The sequence below is a fragment of the Macaca fascicularis genome, chromosome 19, assembly GCF_037993035.2.
Source record: "Macaca fascicularis isolate 582-1 chromosome 19, T2T-MFA8v1.1".
In the NCBI taxonomy this organism is placed as follows: Eukaryota; Metazoa; Chordata; class Mammalia; order Primates; family Cercopithecidae; genus Macaca; species Macaca fascicularis.
Window position 1 is genome coordinate 50247743 of NC_088393.1, and position 18783 is coordinate 50266525.

At 45.8% G+C, this 18783-nt stretch overlaps 1 pseudogene; it reads right to left on the reverse strand.

The window, feature by feature from the left end:
* Positions 1-635: 635 nt before the first annotated feature.
* Positions 636-12688, reverse strand: LOC135968598 (pregnancy-specific beta-1-glycoprotein 4-like; annotated as a pseudogene).
* Between the last annotated feature and the right edge of the window lie 6095 nt (positions 12689-18783).

Here is an 18783-nt window from a genome sequence, read left to right on the forward strand (position 1 = left end):
TCATGGGGAAGGGGCAGTGGGGAGGGATGGCATTGGGAGTTATACCTGATGTAAATGACAAGTTGATGGGTGCCGCACACCAACATGGCACAAGTATACATATGTAACAAACCTGCACGTTATGCACATGTACCCTAGAACTTAAAGTATAGTAATAATAATTAAAAAAAGAAGTGTTATTCAAGCTTAACAAGGAATAAAATTCCAATATATCGTGCAAAATGGATGAACCTTGAAGACATTATGCTAACTGAAATAAGCCAGATACAAAAGGATAATTATTACATACTTCCACTTATAAAAGATATAATAGCCAGTTACATAGAGACAGAAAGTAGAATGGTGAGTGCTACGGGTTAGGGGGAGAAGGAGTAAGAGTTACTGTTTATTGGGTACAGAAGTTTAATGGTAGGAGGAAAAAGTTCTGGAAATGGATAGTGTGATGGTTACACAACACTAAATTGCACACTTAGAAATAGTTAATGATAAGCCTTATATTAGATATATAAATAGTGTCCTCGTAGTCTTACACTCTATAAATACACACTTTTTGGTATTGCCCGTTTCCTGCCATGCAGAGTCCCAGAGGTGAATCTCCCTATTTCTCCAAGTGTGCATCACTCACTCTCCTCTGTGCTGTGTCCTAGTGCTGTGCCCACAGCCTCACACAGCCGATGACTTCAGAGCCAGGAAACAGCACAAGAGTCGGCCCCGAGGTTCCCTCTCTGCTTATTTCCCTGCAACCTAGGCTTCACTTCAACTGGCAGCTCGATTTAGCCGAATTCAGGACAGGCCACCAGGGCTCTTTCTCCACACAAGCTGGTCCCACCCCAGGTGGAGTCAGGCAGGGCCAGACACCAGAGAAGCCCGGAGCAGAGCAGGGAGCGGTCTGAGCTGCTCCTCTCTCATCCAGGGGACTTCCTCCTCCCATTTGGAGGAAAAATGTGAGCTTGTTTCAAACCTCAGATGTTTCTTGAAGCTCATGGAGTAGTAAAAGAAAACAAAGACGTGGTGGAAAGGGAAGTGTTGGTGACAGTGAGAAAAAATTTGACCTTGAGGACTCTCCTTCTTGTCCCTCTGTGAAGCCTTTTCTACCACATCGGGCTCAGGACTGACAAAGCTTTCTCAGCCTGGACTCAAGTTCAGCCATGAGAAAACAGAAACACAAGGAGAAGAGAGTCTGCAGAGACAAACTGGGAGGGTTCAAGAGGAGAATTTAGGATTTGCTTCTGCCCATGGGACACAGGCTGGGAATAAAAAATGTTTTCCTGACTCTTCTCAGAAAGCCATAGAGACTCTACCTAAAACCCTATTGCCAATGATGCAGGATCCACTTACTATAGACTTTGATCCTCTTGAATGTGGAACGTTCGCTGCCAGTGGCTGAGTTACGAGCAGAGCAACCATAGAGCCCGTCATGCTTTGTAGTAATATCGCGGATATAGAGCTCTTGTCCTGATTGCACAAACTTCCCATTAATCTTCCAAGAATACTCTGCCGGTGGGTTAGAGTCCGCGAAGCAGTACAAGTGGATGTTTTCTCCTGTATAGTAGTAATACCTGACTGGAGCCAAAATGCTGGGTACGTCTGGACCATCTGGAGTAAAGAGAATAAAGCCACAGGTGATGTCGTCTGAGGGAAGGAGATGCTCCTGGTCTCTTAAAGGCACCAGTGTCCCTCTGAGCCAAGACACACCCTTAAGGCCCAGCCAAACCACTCCTGTGTTCACTGAGTCGAGGCCTGAGGTATTCACCTGTTTCTCCCATCACAGGATGCAGACCCCAAGTCTCCCATGATGAGAGTATCTCCTCACCTTATATTCTTGGTTAAGGCTGTGCCTACCCAGGTTTTCCCAGGGCAGGGAGTCATGGCCAGCTTGGGTGTCCAGAAATAAAAGTGTCTGTACTTGGACGTGAGAGAGACTGAGATGCTTGGCCTCTGGTCATTTGGATTTTAGCTGGTGGCCTGGTCCACAGAGGAACCAAAGATACAAAGGACCTCCAGGGTGACTGGGTCACTGGGGATGCTACCAACTCGATCCCGTATTTTACATTCATAGGGTCTTGTGTCATTTCTTGTGACATTTGCTAGAATGAGGATACTGTTTTTACCGGGTTGCTTTAGCCTGGGAACTGACCGGTAGGCTCTGACCATTTACCCATCACACATAGGTGTAGCCCTGAGTCTTAGGTTCACAGTTAATGCTACAACATTCTTATTCTCCATGGGGTTGAAGTTGTTGCTGGTGAGGTAGGACTTGGGCAGCTCTGCTGTGTGGATAACAGAGAGAAGATTGTCCTGTGTGGCACCTTTGATGCCTCCATAGTCATCCTTCAATCAGAGTTGGCATCTCCCACCTCTCAGCCCACTCAAGTCCTTGAAAGTCAGTAGCTGGTGCGTGTGTCACCAGACAGATGCATGATGATCTAAGGGCTCAAAGACTCTGAGGCCGCCTGCTCTGTCTTAGGGTATCATAGACTTTCTCAAGTGTGAATTGAGCAGCAGTGTTGGGTCATGGACAGACAGGTCAGTGGGACCCACAGCCCCTGGTACCCCTCCCAGTCCCTCTCTAATCAACTGTCTTGCTGGCTCACCTTGGGTTCATTACCTGGAATATGCAACTGCTGGGCCCCTTCCAAATTCCATCTTACTTTGGCCCCCCAGATATGATTTCTCTGCAGTTTCCATTTCCAAGGACATTCTAGAGATGAGTAATAATGGGACTTCCCATTGTCCTGAAATCCTGAAGATACTGAGCAGCCTGGCCTGGGACTGGATGTTTCAGCAGAAATAAGACAGGGGAGACCAGAGTCAAGCCTGGAGGTCAGTTCAGTCATCAGGCAGTGGAGGCACAAGGTGGGGCAGTTTTCTGCAGGTGTTTCATGATGACTTACTTGAACCAGTGACCTCCAAAGACAGAGCAGAGTGCAAGGAATGATCTAGAAAGAGTGAAGGGGACAGGCAATAGCTGGTGGCTTAGGAGCAGAACTATGTTCCCTATTCTGGATTCTTTAAGTTTCCTCTCCTTCTGCAGAGGACAGGTGAGGACTATGTAGATCTTTCCAGAAACACATGTGGACCTTTGCAAATGCAGAACTGACTGGTGGAAAGGGTGGGAATGAACTTCTGGAAATCTGGTCCTTATGTACTATGTGTGTTTGATGTATATGAGACAAATTTGGGGAGAAGTTTTGCAAACATTTTCTTTCATTGGACACTCTCCTCTCTGATTCCATGGGTTTGACTACTCTAGGGACTTCATGTAAGTGAATTCCAGAGTGAATTTGAGAAGAGAGATGCTGGGAGTGGGGAAAATCAGAAGTTTTTTGTGGGTGTGCAGTTTCTGTTATGCAAGACGAGGAAGTTCTAGAGATCTGCTGTACAGCTTGATGCCTATAGTTCACACAGATTGAGTGTTTCTTATGCATAAGAGTTAGGACAAAAAGTGTTTTGGATTTCTGGCATTTTTTGATTCTGAAACGTTTGTCACATACTTGCTGGTGTAGCATCTCAAATCGGAAAGATTCAAAACCTAAAATGCTCAGGTGAGCATTTGTTTTCAGCATCAGTTAAGTATGCAAAAGTGGGAAGTGATAGGCCAAATACTTTCCTGCCTTTTTTTTTCTTTTACTTTTTTTCTCTCACCACGTTTCTAGCTTGGTGATTAGTTTTTGGTCGATTCCGTAGTGGTCATGCGGCACTTGTATATTCTTGAAGGCTTTGGGATGTGAGAAATAATGATTGCTATTTCCTACGTCATCAAATCTTTCCACGTTTCCATGATTGCATCTTTTCCTCAGTTTCTGTGTTGTGGCAGTCATTAATAAGAGCCTGTCAGGTTAGATTTAGGACAGGTTTTTGTAATTCTGCAAAAAATGTTACTGGGATTCTGCTAGGTGTTGCTTTGAAACTGCAGCTCACTTTGGGTAGTATTGTCTTCCTAACAATATTGATTCTTCCAATCTGTGAAAATGAAATGTCTTTCCATATACTGATGTTGTCTTTAATGTCTTTCAGTAACGCTTTGTAGTTTTCAAGGTATAACCCTTAGACAGTTTTGGTTAAAGTTATTCCAAAATATTTTATTCATTTTGATGTTAATGTGAATGGAAATTCTTTTCTTAATTTCCTTTCACATTGTTCATTGTTAGTGTATAGTCTAAAGAATGATATAGAAAGAGTGAAGGGGACAGGCAAAAGCTGGTGGTTTTCAAGCAGAAACATATTCCCTGTCCTGGGGTTTTGTTTTTCCCTCTCCCTTTGCAGAGGGCAGGTGACTCTTCCCTGATAGCCAGATAGGCTTCACTGGAAAACATATTGCCAGTGCCCCAGGGACCCACTTACCAGGGACTATGATCCTCTGGATTATGAGATTTGTTCCAAAAGTGGCTGAGTTATATATGAAACAGACATAGACCCCTCTATATGTTTTAGTGATTTGAGGATAAAGAACACTTGTGCTGATTGCTGGAACTTCCCATCAATCAGCCAAGAAAGCTCTGCCAGTGGGTGAGAGTCTGTGAGGCAGGAGAGCTTGAGGACTTCCCCTGTGTGCTACCAGGTGTACGAAAAAGAAATAGTGGGATCATCCAAGCCATCTGGAGCAAAAAGAATAAAGTCACAGATGATGATGTCAGAGGGAAGGGAAAATCCTGGTCTGAGGAAGGGCCACAGTGACCCTGTGAGCTAAGTTACAACACTGAAGTCCCAGCCAAATCCCTGCTGTGTTCACTGATCTGGAGTGTGAGACATTCACCTACTTCTCCCATCATAACCTGTGGACCCTGAATCTCCCATGACAGGAGCAGCCTCTTCTCTCCCATTGCTGGTCAAGCCTAAGGCTACTCTTTGTGGTCATGGCCAACTTTGATGTCCAGGGGTAAAGGTCTCTGTACTTGCACCCGAGAGGGACTGGCAGGCCTGGCCTCTGGCCATGTGTATTTGGGATGGCAGCCTGGCTCACAGAGGAACAGAAGATACTCACAGACGGGATTCAGGGTGACTGGGTCACTGCGGCTGGAACTCACTGGGCTCTTCATTTCACATTCATAGGGTCCTGCAGTACGCTTTGTGACACCAAATAGAATGAGGGTCCTGTTGTTTTCGGACAGCTGCAGCCTGGGACTGATAGGGAGGCTCTGACCATTTATCCACCACAGGTAGCTTGCGTTCTGAGTGTCAGGATCACAGGATAAGGTCACAGTCTCCATGCCCTCCCTGGGGTTTAAGTTGCTGCTGGAGATGTAGGGCTTGGGAGTCTCCACTGTGCAGATAACAGAGAGAAGATTGCCCTGTGTGGCACCTTTGATTCCTCCAAAGACATTTTTCAATCAGAGATGGCATTTCCCACCTTTCAGCCCACCCAAGTCCTTAAAAGCCCATATCAGGTGTGTGTGTTACAAGACAGACGCATGGCAATCTGAGGGCTCAGAGATTGTGAGGCTGCCTTCTTTATATGAGAGAAGCACAGACTTTCTCAAGTGTGAATTGAGCAGCAGTATTGGGTCATGGAAAGGTATGGGACCAGCAGTCACAGCCCCTAGTGCCCCTGTGAGTGCCTCCCTCTCCAACTGCCTGCCTGGCCCACCCTGTGGTCCTCACCTGGAGCATGCAGTGCTGGAATCTTCTTAGTTTCAGTTTTCTTTGCCCCCCAAGGTATATTTTCTCTGCAGCTTCCCTTTCAAGGACATCCTAGAGATGGATGATAGAACTTCCCATTGTCCTTAAACCCTTTGGGTACTGGGAAGCCTGGCCTGGGACTGGGTACTTCAGCAGAAAAAACACAGGGGAGACCAGAGTCAAGCCTGGAGGTCTGTTCAGTGATCAGGCAGTGCGCCACAAGGTGGGGTAGTTTTCCCAGCTGTCGGATAGTGACTGACTTGAGCCAGTGATCTCTAAAGATAGAGTAGAGTCCAAGGAATGACCTACAAAGAGTGATGTGGACAGGCAAGAGCTGATAGCTTTGGACCAGGACCATGTTCCGTGTTTAGTGTGCATGATGTTCCCTTCCCCCTGTAGAGGGAAGGTGAGGACTATGTGGTTGTTTCTAGAAATACATGTGGATGTGTGAAAATGGAGAACTGACTGGTGGAAAGGGCGAACATGAACTGATGATCGAAGTCTGGCCTTCACGGACGATATGCGTTTGGTGGCTACTAGAGCAATGTTTGGGAAGAAGTCTTGCAGAAACTTTCTGTCATTAGACATTCTACTTTCTGATTCTATGAGTTTGACTACTCGATGTACCTCATCTCAGTGGATTCCAGAGTGAATCAGAGAGTAGAATAGTAATTTCCAGGAGCTGGGGTCGGGGGAATAGGGCATTCTTCCATGGCTGTGTGGTTTCAGTTAGGCAGGTTGAGGAGGTTCTAGAGATCTCCCGTGTAGCTTCATGCCTATAGTTCATACAGATAAAGTGTTCCTTATGCAGAAAGTTTAAAACCAAGTGTTTTGGATTTCTAACTTCTTTTTTTTTTTTTTTTTTTTTTTTTTGGAATATTTGCAGTAGATGTACTGCTTTAGCATCCGTAATCTGAAAAATTTGAAATCCAAAATGCTCCAGTGAGAGCATCTTTTCAGCATCACATCGGTGGTCAGAAGCATTGGATTTTGGAGCATTTCAGATTTTGGATTTCTGGATTTGGGATGCTCAATTTGTAATACTGTAATTTTCCCATTAAAAAATTGTCAGGAGTTTAGACCTCATGTTATATTCTGACTCTAGTAACAAGACCCAAAAAAAATTTTGGAGGAAAGTTTAAAATGTTGTCATAAGTGGAAATTTTAACTGATGGTTCAAACATCTAAGATCAATTGCTGGTAGTAGTATTTCTCTTGATACCCAATTAAGGTTTAGGTGTGGGGTGAATTCCAGCAGGATCAAATTATGCTCAAAGAAAGATGCCAAAGGTGATTTGAAATTAGCAAGTCCTTAAGTAGAAAGAGTCCCGTTAAAAGGACAGAACTGGCCAGTGTGTCAATTACATAAAGGGAGGAATGATGCCGAATTAAAAGAAGTGATGTGTGTTATGTTAGTAAATATAGAAAGAACTCCCTGTTTCTAATTTCTCTGCAGAGTTAGGAAAAATGGGGAGGAGCCCAAAACGGGTATGTGAAACGCTTTTTTCATTTTCTCTTAACCTCAGGAAGTACAACTAGAGTTTAAGTTTGTGTGAATTAGGAAGACTCTAAGTGAGACGCCAATGGTTCATGTGTCCCCCACACGAACAACACCAACTTATGAAAATGTCATCATCAGGAGTAAACAATCATATGTGGCACAGGCAGTAAAACCATCAGATAGCAACCTCTGGCCACCTCCAACAGGTCCCCAACACCACCAGTATTCCCATTACGTGTATGTTACAGCCTTGGTAGTTGTCCCACAATTACAAAATTTAAAAATTGCTATTGTCAATACAAAATGTTAAATATGAAGTAGAATATGTTGTCCCACTTTTTTCCCCCACTCTTTTTGAACTTTCCTGTTTCAGTTTTGGAAGTTTCTATTGACACATCCTCAAGCTAGGCATTCTTTCCTCAGCTGTGTGCATTCTACCAGTAAGCATCAAAAGCGTTCTTCATTTCTCTAACAGCACTTTTTTTTTTTTAAATTTCTGAGACGGAGCCTCGTTCTGTTGCCCAGGCTAGAGTGCAGTGGTACGGTCTTGGCTTACTGCAAGCTCCACTTTCGGGGTTCACACCATTTTCCTACCTCAGCCTCCCGTGTAGCTGGGACTACACGCGCCTGCCACCACGTCTGGCTATTTGTTTGTATTTTTAGTAGAGTTGGGGTTTCACCGTGTTTGCCAGTATGGTCTCGATCTCCTGACCTCGTGATCCACCTGCCTCACCTTCCCAAAGTGCTGGGATTAGAGGCGTGAGCCACTGTGCCAGGCCATCTCTGGGGGATTTCAATGGGTTGTTGACTTTTGAGTATGTTCAGCTGTTTACTTACTGTTAGAACAGAGTGACAAATTTCAAGCTTGTCGTATTCCTGACGGGAAACCAGAAGTCTCTAGGAAGTGACTGGAGAATGTGAGCTCCATGGTAGGCTGAGGATGGAGTCACAAGTGAAATGGGTGAAATAAGCCCATTGGCTTTGGAGACTGCAGGCCTGTCCAGCCTCTGACTCTCTGGTGAGTCAGTGCAACGATTCCAACAGTGACACAAAATTAGCACGGTTGACTCCATCTGGCATCTAGTCTCAGGTTGGCTGCCCTCACTCATTCCTGGACATAGGCCAGGCTCACCATGGGAGGAATGTAGTTTATGGTTTAACTTTGAAGAAACAATGATAATAGTTCCTCGATAAAACTAATACCCTTATTTTGCCCAGGGATTGCCTTTGTAAAACTGGTGAAAAACCATGAGAGTAAGATTATAGGAGGGAACTGAATTCTGCTAAAGTGCAGGCACAGTTTCCACAGTCCCTTACTGCTCAAATGTCATTTGATCAGAGTGTACAAAATTTGTGAGTAATTGTTCCAATAGATAACATCACTATTGTAGAACCTGAGGTTGGTCTTTTGAGATGTTTCTTATTCTTTGCATTCTGGCGACCTGCTGACCTCATCCATACCCATGACTAATGGCTCAGTCAGTCACGTGGTCCCCACCTAGAGGCGGATTCAAGCACAAAGGGATCATTTCCCTCCGCCCGCATGATTCCATCATCAAACAATCAGCAGTACCCATTTTTTCGTCCTGTGTCCCTGAAACTATCCTTGAAAATCTCTAACCCGTGATACACCAGGGAGGCTGATTTAAGTAATAATAAACCTCTGTCCTCCTGTTTGGCAGACTTGGACTCGTTAAAATCTTTCTTTACTGCAAATCACCATCGGGATAAATTGTGTTTTTTTTGTGCAGGAGGCCAGAAGAACTTGTTTGGGAATTATAAGAGTGGATGGAGGAGCTGCCTATCCCTGTCCCACGGTCTTGTCCACAGATCAGCCTCACAAAGGGAAAGATCCCTGGATGGGGATACAGTGGAAGATCATTCTCTTAGTGACCTGGGGACATTGGCTCGAGATGAAGCTTTTCAGGAGTGGCAACTCCAGTTGATTTCTGTGCCTTTCCCATTTCCTGGGAGGTGGGCCAGGTCACAGTGTTAGCAGGAAGGGAACAGAACAGTCTGCCTAGTTAGAGGGAGTGTCTGGGGAAAGGCTAGGGATGGAGGAAGAAGCTGTGCAGGACAGGGCTTGCCAGGTAGAATGAAGTGGGAGGAAGATGAGGAACACAGAGAAGCCGAGAGAGGCAGAGACAGCATGACAGTGAACAGTGGGGCATAGAGTGACTTCAGTGACCCCAGGGACCAGGTGCTCCCGTTTCCACAGTCCAGGACCAGGGAGCCCTGAAAACCCTCCAGTGGCCAAACAGCTTCACAGTAACACATGAAGTGGGATGGCTTTAGGGGCAAGAGGAAGTGGGGGGATGAAACGTGGGTGTCAGCCTCTGAAGGACAAGGGACAGGTGTGGCGAGAATTTCCTAGGATTCTGCATCCAAGATCCAGTCTCTAAAGAGGTTATGGATCATTCATTTCTTCATTCAATTCCTTCATTTGTTATGTGAGAGCACCTGAGGGTGTGTCTCTCACTGGACTTGAGCTGGTGCAGGGTGTGAGTGGGGAATGAAAACAAGGTCCTCTCTTTTATCCTGTCATGCCAGTGACATGGACAGTTTGGGAAACATAGGATTTCAGGTTCAGTGATAGGGGTTAAGTTCTGAGGGGGACGCCTGGACATTTTTTGTACTGACTCTGATGGTTGAGACTGGTGATTTAGTTCTGGAGTGCAGACTAATCAGCTGACCATTTGCTCTCACTCCTCTGAGGTTTGGATGCCTAAGAAGAGAGGATTTGAGCCAATAAATTACTACAGGGTCATTGGAATCCAATAAGCCCTCACTTCTGGTGGAGGAGAGGATGGGCCTGTGGCTGCAGACAGACCTCATGTGACCCTGATCTGCCTTTTGTGTTTGTGTGACTCTGGTTCAGTGACTGTGCCTTCCTGTGCCTCAGTTTTCTCTCAGTCAAATAAGCTAAATGGCAAATGGACTGCGAGTTTTCATGCTGTCTGTGAATAAATTGTAAATTCTTCACAGTCATCGGACCTAATGCTTGGCACAGTGGAGGTGTTCACACAAACAGCATTTATTGTTATTCACTTCCATGAGAGAGCACCTTTAGGTCAGCTCTCTGTGGACAAGCTGCTGCCAGGTAGATTTTCTGTCTTCTGTTTCTGCTTCTGGGGACATTAGACTATCTATGGGGTGTCCTAAGCCCCACAAGGCAGTTGGCTGATGGCCTACAAAGCTTGTCTTTCTGTCCTCTCCACTCTGAGTGTCAGGTGAAGAAAGCTCTGTCCTTGACCAGATGAGGTTCTGAGGGCTGAGCCCTGGCTAGTGAGCAGCTCCAGGAGACACAGTCGTCAGACAGCTGGTGAATCCTTTGTCCCAGTAAGCCCTGCCACAACCCAGAAGTGACACAAGCTTCTCAGCTTTATCTGGAGTAAGGATTTACGGACGGGGTCTAGGGTTGAGGCTTCTTGGGCTGAGCTGCTCTGAGAATATCTCAGGGGTCCTCTTTGGCAAAGCCCTACTCACTTCTCCAGGGTCTTTCTCAGGGTCAAGTTTATGAAGAGGGCATGAGGTGCTTGGCTGAGGCTGATCTCCTCCTGCTGAGCACCCCTCCCCCCCCATCAGACTGTCCTTCCTGTGCAGCAAGTGTCTACAGGGTCTGGAGACAGGAAAGGAATTCTGATCTGTTGAAGTTTGTCTCCTCTGTGTGTGTCCTGCACTAAATGCCAAAACCCCAACATGGGACATAATGCAGAGAGAGACACAGGCACAGTCCAGGCCTGACCATCCTGTGTGTGCAAAGTAGAAGCGACCCCCACCCCCCAACACCCAGGGATCATGTGGAATCACTCACCATATAAGGTGAAATGTCCAGTTACTCCTTCAGTCCTGTAACCTCGCTTTATGATTTTTACGGAGTAGGATCCTGCGTCCTTCTGGTTCACACTCTGGATCAGCAGGGATGCATTGGAATATACTCTTTCTCGTCCACTGTATGCAGGCCCAAATATAATTCTTTCAGTGTCTATTGTATATGCTGTAATGTAATTTTGGAGGTCCATTATTTGCCCTTTGTACCAGATGTAGGCAGCAGGATTCTTGGGTAAATTGTGCACAAGTAGAAGAACATCGTTCCCCTCAGAAATATTGGTTGGCTCAGCTTCAATTGTGACTTGGGCAGTGGTGGGCGGGTTCCAGAAGATTAAAAGTGATGCTAGTAGGTGGAGAGAGCATCAGTCAATATAGAGACCTATGTATTGGGGTGAAAAGATGGGGCCATGCGTCCTGAGAAGATCTCTTCAGTCATCAGCCTTGAAGACACACATGCACACACACACACAAAATCCACACATACCTCTTTTTGTGTGTGTGTGTGATTGTGTGTTTGTGTCCTACTGTCCTACTGTCCTACTGGGTGAAGGTCAGTGGCATGACCCCATTCCTTCAACACTTCTGACCTCGGTATTTTTCTGTTTGGAATTCTCTTCCCCAGAGTTCTGCACGGCTCCCTCCGCACTGCCCTCAGGTCCTGCTCACATCAGGGCATCCTTAGACTTCTTTCCTGATACCTCCTTCAGAGACTCTGGGTCTTCCCTTTCTGACATTTCCCTGCTCTGCGCCCCTCCGGAGCTCTTGTCAGCACCTGACCTCACATTCTAGATCTCTTTGCATGTCTGTCTTCCTCCCTATGAGAGCATGAGCTCACTGAGTACAGGGACTTTTATGATCTTGGTTGCACCCCAGTGCCTGGGACAGGCTGCAGACTCTTGCAGATGTGAGGGTTCCAAGGGTCCTCCATGCCAGGGCTATTTTTTTTTCTTTCCTCAATTGTTGAGGTTTTTGCTGAGGACAATGTTTCATGCCCTGCTTACATTTTCATTTGAAGTGCAATCTGATAATAGTTATTATTATCATTTTTCAAAATGTGGTGTCCAGTGATGATTAACCAGGAAACAAGAACACTTGAGATTTTCCTTCCTCTTACCAATTCCGGTTCAATGTGATTTTCCTGTTTTGACCCCTGTCCCTCTTGCGTATATTTTTCCCTATCCAGGCTCCAACAGAGCCTTCTATCCTGAATTTTTTTTTTTTTTTTTTTTGAGACAGAGTCTCTTACTGTCAGCCAGGTTGGCGTGCAGTGGCACAATCTCCGCTCATTGCAACTTCTGCCTTTTGGGTTGATGCAATTCTCCTGCCTCAGCCTCTCAAGTAGCTAGGATTACAGGAGCACACCACCACACCTGGTTAATTTTTTTGTATTTTTAGTAGAGACGGGGCTTCAGTGTGTTGAACAGACTGATCTTGAACTCCTGACCTCATGATCCACCCAACTCAGCCTCCCAAAGTGCTGACTTTCATTTTTAAGAACCCCATCCTCTCCAGGAGACCCCATCCAATCATTCTACTTCCTCCTCCTGTCCTCTCCCAGGAAGTTCTCTCCTCACCTGTGAGCAGGAGCTCCTTCCAGGTGATGTGCAGTGTGCAGGGAGGGGCTGAGGGGGCCCCCATGGTCTGTGCTGCCTGTGTGTTCTCCGTGGAGATGAGCCTGGGATCCAGAATCTTTCTGAGCACGACTGTCAGCTGTGCTGTCCTTCCTCCTTCTGTGCTGAGCCTCTTCCCGCGGCAGGAGCACTTCTCTGGTTCATGGGTGGGGTCTGTTCCCAGGGCACCTCTCTGTCCCCGCCCCTCTCAGTCCTGCCTCCTTGTCCCTCCTTCTCTTTTACCTTTTGTCTGTGTGTCAGGTCCCTGGGAATTGTGGAGGCCTCTGCCTTTTTCAGCAGTGATTCTGTCAACAAACCTCGATACACACTATGTGCAGAAACACAAACACACACACAAAAGAGACACACACAGACACACACGGTCACACACATACCCTGTAGGTTGGGCAAGCACAGTCCTGGGTCTCAGCCTCCTGCTGTCCCCATGGGTCTGGGTCGGGGTGCACATTTGTGCCCTTTGCCCTCTTTCATCCCCATCTAGCTCTCCCCTTCAGTGCAGGAGGCTGGAGCTGCACCAGGTTCCTGTCACAGGGATACCCCATTGTGCTGTGGGTGAGCTGTGTGTTGCCTAGTGACAGGGACCATTCCTTTCTCTAATTGTGTCTAGCTTGACTGCAGCTTCCAAGGATGGACATTCAGGACCTGGGTGTCCCACAGGAAACTGTCCTTCCTGGAGGTGTGCAGGGTGAATCTCTCATGCCTCTTGGGAGGAGAGGCCTGTGCTGGTTGCTCAGTGAGGGCTGTGAGTCCCATGGTCAAAAGACAGTTCTCAGTCACTCTATTGCTCCCTGGGGACTGGTGGCTGAGCTGGGGCTCAAGGTTTCTCATTTCTTCCTGACCATCTTTTGTGTCCTCTCTTCTGTGCCCAGCTGACTGTACTGTGGTCAGCACAGTACACTTCCCCATGGTGGTGCAGGAGGAAGTGGGGGGTTACCCAGGAACCCCGTGGAACAAGGCTCGTTGAGACACAGGAAGAGGAGCCTGGGACAGAGCAGGGGTTTAGAGCTGGAGAGATTCATCCCGACTTACTCTGTGGTCATGATGGGCTCAGCCCTGCGTGTGCTGACATAACCAGGGGTCTATCCTGAGGGTTTTGAATTGGCCAAGCTGCTCTCTGTAGAGGAGGAACAGGCAGTCGCCAGAGATTCTGTTTGGAGGGACGTTGGTCACCCCTGAGAGGGCAGGTGAGGGTGAGTTGTGTTCTGGGAGCAAAGAGCAATAATATCCCCTTCTCCTGGCAGGGACACAGGAGAGGTCTGTCTTCCCAAGGGACAGACGGGGGTAGGCGGCCACATCCTGGACGGTGCCTGTGTGTGACCATCACACACGCTTTGAGCCCCACGGGGTGCAGCGGGTAGACAGGTCACGGGGTGCCTGACTGATTCCCGGGGAGGCTGTGGGCCCTCAGGCAGCCGCTGTTCTGTGTCAGCGCTAGGCTTGGCCCGGGATGCCCCACAGAACAGGACAGATGGAGCACGGGCGGGCATTTAGGGAGCAGTGACAGAAAGAGTTGATGAGGATGGAGGGAGGTCACGAGGGGAAAGCGCGCAATGTGGCTTCGTGTGCACCATCGCTGCCCTGGGAGATGTCTTTTTAGCTGAGCCCAGGGAAGGAGCAAGCCTGTGGGGCAGGAGCTGCCAGCAGAGGGAGTGGTATTAGATTGGCGGCCGCCAGGTCTGGGAGGAGCTGACAGAGTCCATGTGGCGAGCATGGAGGACGTTGAGGTCTTGGGCCGAGGTGACCCTGGTGAGGGTGGACCCTGCTTGGCTATGGGTTCTACTGAGGGACGTCGGCCTCCCCTGGGAAGGCTCCAGGCTGGAGGGACTCTGCCGCCCTCTGGTGGACTGGAAGGGAAGTGTGGGTGGCCGAAGTCCCTGCCAGGCTGTGTGTTTTATTCCACAAGGATCTGCACATTTCACTCGAGGTCACACATATGTTATATTACAGCTCCATCACCTTCCAGCCCCGTGAGTCCCATTCTCTGTGGCTCCACGTTCACTGTTCTCCCTCTTTCACAATCGGATGTCCCGAACGCAGATTTTTGTCACCTTCTGTGAGTTTGTGTGTGTGTGCAGTAGGCGGCACTGTGTATACCCTGGGGACAGTGATGTCTGGAGCTGAGTACTGCACATGGGCTTGGGAGCTTCCAGCTAACTTGATTGAAAAAGTGATACGTTTCATGGAAAACACTGGGTCAGATGATGTATTCACGGGCTTTAGCTGCTATAACAAACAACTTAGCCTCGGTGAATTAAATAATAGAAATCGATTTTTCACAGTTCTGTGAATTACGTGCTATTTTAACCACTTTAAAATGTGCAATCAAGTGGAATTAACCACATACACAGTGTTAAGTTCCCATCAACACTGTTTTTCATAGAAAATTTTTGTCATTTTAAAGTGAAACTTTGTATCATTGAAACAATAATAACTCCGTGTATTTTCCACCCTAGACCTTGATCATCTCTACTCTATCTCTACGAATTTGCCTATTCTAGATGGTTCATGTAAATGGAATTTTATATATATATATATATGTTATTTCTTTTCTGACATATTTCACTTAGCATAGTGTTTCCAAAGTCCATGTATATTCCAGCGGATGTCAGAGCTTCCTTCCTTTTTATGGCAGATTTACATCCTGTTGTATGTGTCACCACATTTGTTTATTGATGTGTTGATGAACACTTGGATTGTTTTTATATTTTATCTTTTATGAGTAATGCTGCAATCAACAGTCTCATGCGAGTATCTATTTGAGTTCCTGCATTCAATTCTTTGGGTACATACCTAGGAATGGATGCTCTTTTATATGAGAATTCTATGATTATCTTCTTGAGGAATAGCACATCTGTTTCTCCTAGTGGCTGTACCTTTTTATAATCTCACCAGCAATGTATGAGGATTCCAAATTCTGCATAAGGCTTTCACTTGTTATTTAACATGTGAAAAGAATGGTAGCCATATTTGTAGGTGTAGTGTGGTATCTCCTTGTGGCTTTCACTTTGTATTTTCCTAATGACTATGATGTTGAGTTTCTTTTCATATCCCTCTTGATGATTTACGTATCTTCTTTGAGGAAATGTCTATTTGCGTCCTTTGCCCATTTGTATAAATTGGTGGTTTGTCTTTTTGTTATCCAGTTGTAGCAGTTCTTTATCTATTCTGGGCATGAAATCATTGTCTATGTGATTTGCAACTGTTATGTCTCATTCTGTGTTTGGTCTTTTTATTTTCTTGATAATATCTTTGATGCACAAAAGGCTTGCGTCTTTAGCCCAATTTATCTATTTTTCCTTTTTCTTTCTCATGTATTTGGGTCATACCTGAGAATCCATGGCACATTTGAGGTCATTAAGTTTTACCCCTATGTCTTTTTCTAAGATGTTTTTATGGTTATAGATCTTATAATTAACTCACTGATCCATTTTTAGATAATTGTTTGATATGGTTGGAAATACAGTTCTCTAAGTTTATTGTCTCGCATGTGGTTACCTAGTTGTTTCTGCACCTTTATTTGAGGGACAGTGAGCTCCTTAATGAGGAGCACAGAAGACATTGCTTTGGGACACAATGTTGTCAAGGGAGTTGTGTTCATCTCTACTTCTTTATTTTTTGTACAGTTTGGTTCTCTGCTGGACATACTAGATATAGAAGTCTTTGTTCATTCTCTTGGTTCTGGTTTGGCTGACCTGTCAGCTGGAGCTGGAGGACATGCCTTGCAGGGGAGTGAGCCCCATGTGAAAGAGCAGGGCTCAGCAGAGTGAAAGCAGCTGAGACCCAGAGAAGCCAGTGAGGTGTGACTCTTAGAAGCCAAAGACCAATAGGTGGGTGTCCTCAGGGGCAAATGGACTGCACTGGTAACCATTCCAGTGGACTGGGGAAAGCTAAGAGGCTTTGGATATTCCATTTTCTCTCTCAGCACTTCAGTAGGAGATTTGGGCCCTGGGCTGGTACTGTCCTGCAGCAGGGACAGGGTGGACAGGGTTGGCTGCATATCAGGCCTAAGTCCATGTCATGCTCTCAGGCATTGCCCCTGAAGATGGAGAATTTTGTTCAGAGGCCCAGCCTGGGCACGTGGGAGGAACCACCTTATTAAAATTAATTTAAGAAAACAGTATGCATGCTTTATTCTTCTAGAATAAGTATTAATGTCATGTTTTACAATGTATCGCTTAAAGGAATGGTGAGAATCATCTACATAATGTATGTTTTAGGTGGTCTTTTCTATAATTGCAGCTTTCACATGTTCTTATAGAAACCATTTCCTTTGGGATCACACAGGCAGTATCTCTGTGTTCATTTCTACTGGGAAATGTTTATGCAGCGTGGAGACAGTCACGTTTCCTAATGAGAGATGGAAAGCATTTGACTACCAGAAAAAGTGTTGAAATTCCGCTGGTATGATCATGGTGCTGCAGGTGGAGGTCAGTTGAAGGGGGGTGTCCGGAAAAGCAGTTTTGAAAGTTTTTTTTTTTTTATTTTTTTTTTTTTGTTTTTTACAAAACCATGAGCAGAAGCCACCACCTGGACCCACCACATGTTGAAATGGATGAGGGACAGAAATGGAGCTCAGTAAATTGAGAATGAAATCCACGAATGGGGAAGAGGTTTGAGAGGTCAACGGGTGTGAGAGGTGAATGAGTGAATGATGAATGTTCAAAACATCTTTCTGCATAATAAGAGAGCATTTAGTCCCCTGAGCCAGACAGTGTCCAGGCCAGGGGGAGCAGGATGTTGTCAGCTCTCCTGGTCAAAGGTGAGACTCCAGCAGTGTCCAGTTACTTGATCCAGTTTGGGATTTATTCATATTTTAAAAATGATCCAACAGTATACAGTTTTGAAAATATACAAAAATCCCTATGCTACCATTCAAAGACAGACAAGATGGCCCTAAGATGGTGAGAGAATCAGAATGGTGTTTGGGTTTACATTGTGTATTTTTTTCTCCCAATATCTACAGAATTCCCTACATCAATTTTTTAACATAACCCAGTGTGTGTCATTCCCTTTCACAGTTACACACATTTCCAGTTCATGGTTACAGACCCTTGGATAACCCACACCCTTTCTGCTGTGAGGTACAGGCAGCCCTGTGACATCACCTCTAAACATGCCTTCTGGGACATCAAATTGCTGATTAAGTAAAGGTCATTTCAATAGATATTGAAGACCTCCATTTTACCCCTCTCACACTTGTAATTCTTCTAACAGGAGGTGATGGATTTTAGTGGTGATTTGCTTTTATAGATTAGTGTAGATTAATGCATCTGCTAGGGGCAATTTTTGCGTTCAGAAAAGCAATTGGCAAAGTCTGGAGACATTGCTGGTTGTCAGAGCTGGGGGAGGGAGTCCTGCTGGCCTTGAGTGTGTAGAGTCCCCAGATAGTGCTGAACATTCTAGAGTTCACAGAGCCCCAACAGCACGACCACTACAAAGTTCAATGCTGAAGTTGAGTGGAGAGCCCTGATGTGCTTCCCCTAGCTTCCCTGGAGCTTTTTACCTTCCCCTTCCATCAGTCTCTAGCACTTTCTCACCTCCTTGAACCTTTGTGCCCTCCGTTTGAACTTTCCCTTAGTTTAAGACCTGCTGTAAACTCTGGACTTCCTTAACCCCTTTCTGATCCTCAGCAGGGTGTCCTCTAGAGGGGATTCTCACCTTTCCTGGAGCTTCCCAGGATCCAGATGCCCCTGCCCTGTGTGGGCACCAGGGATATGGCTGTATGCCTGTGTGCCTACAAGTCCTGTCACTCAGGACATTTGTGTGAGAGCAACTGAGGTGATATTACCCTCCCCTACTTTTCTTGGAACATAAAAATATGTACAAACCTTATAGAGTAAAATTTCTCGATGCATGTCAAAATTTTAAAATTATATATTTTTGCCTTCCAACCTTTACTGGGAAAAATTTATCACACTACCAGTCATGAAAAATGTTGCCTAATCAGGGTTATTCACTGTATTGTTTGTCTAACAGCAAAATATTGGGAACAACCTATACTTTTACCAGCACGATGCTTACTAAACAGATTACCTTGTATCTACACAATAGAATATGATACAGTTGCATTAAAAGTAGAGAATCTTTCAGCTATTCATATGGAAACACCTCCATGTTGTATTTTAATTATGGCATCTAAACATCACAGAACAAGGTGCAGTTTTTGTACTAGATGTGACCTTAGAACATTATTTTTACTGT